Raw genomic sequence first — 966 nt, forward strand, 5'->3', positions numbered from 1 at the left:
GATGAAATATTATAAATATTAAAATATAACATAAATAATATAAAAAGAAAATATACATTTATTAATAATAAAATAACAAAAGATGAAAACTTTTTGTTAAAAACACAAAAAAATAAAAAAATAAAAAAAAATAATAATTAAAATAGAGTCAAGGGTAAGGGTGCTCATGAGTTTCATTGACCGGGTTGAAGACATTTGAACAACTCAACCCAATACTTGTAGTTTGAAAAATCTTAACCTAGCCCAACTCAAACCCAAGTGCAACCCAACCCAAACCGTACAGGTTGGTCGGGTTGATACTTTGGTACATTAAAATATTATTCTAACATTAAATATGTTATTTCTCTACTTATAATTTCTTTTTCATCATTAATCATTTGATACAACTTATCCTTACTTCTCATGTATATCACATTCAGTTAATTTTCTCAATTTACATATATATGTTCACAGTTACTGAACGTATATACGAATGAGTTATGTAGAGATGATAAATAGATTGGTAATATGTGTATATGAAGAGTGTACGTGATAGTATACTTGTCTAATGTATATATTAGTCGAAATTTAACAATCATATTACATCTAAGAAATAAAAGGATATCCGGTTCATCGGTTTGGGTTTGGTTCAAATAATAATAACTCAATATCAACCTAATACTTATGGTTTAAAATTTTACAACTCGATTAGACATCGGGTTACTTCAAATTAAGTTATTTCGTATTGAGTTAGATTAGATTGAACGAGTTTTTGAACACATCAGTTAAGGGTATCAACAACAATAAAGAGGAGTGCCATTAGTCAAATTCAAAAGATAAGAGATGTTGATTATTTTGGAATTTAAACCAATCATTTCTTTTAATAATCATAAACTCAATTAGTTATATAATTATATTTTTATTAATTTTGTTTTATTTTATATATTTATATTTAAAAAATATTATTTTAATGAAACTTTTTGAAAA

Source organism: Cynara cardunculus (assembly GCF_001531365.2).
Source record: "Cynara cardunculus var. scolymus isolate 2C chromosome LG 4, CcrdV1, whole genome shotgun sequence".
Taxonomy (NCBI): Eukaryota; Viridiplantae; Streptophyta; class Magnoliopsida; order Asterales; family Asteraceae; genus Cynara; species Cynara cardunculus.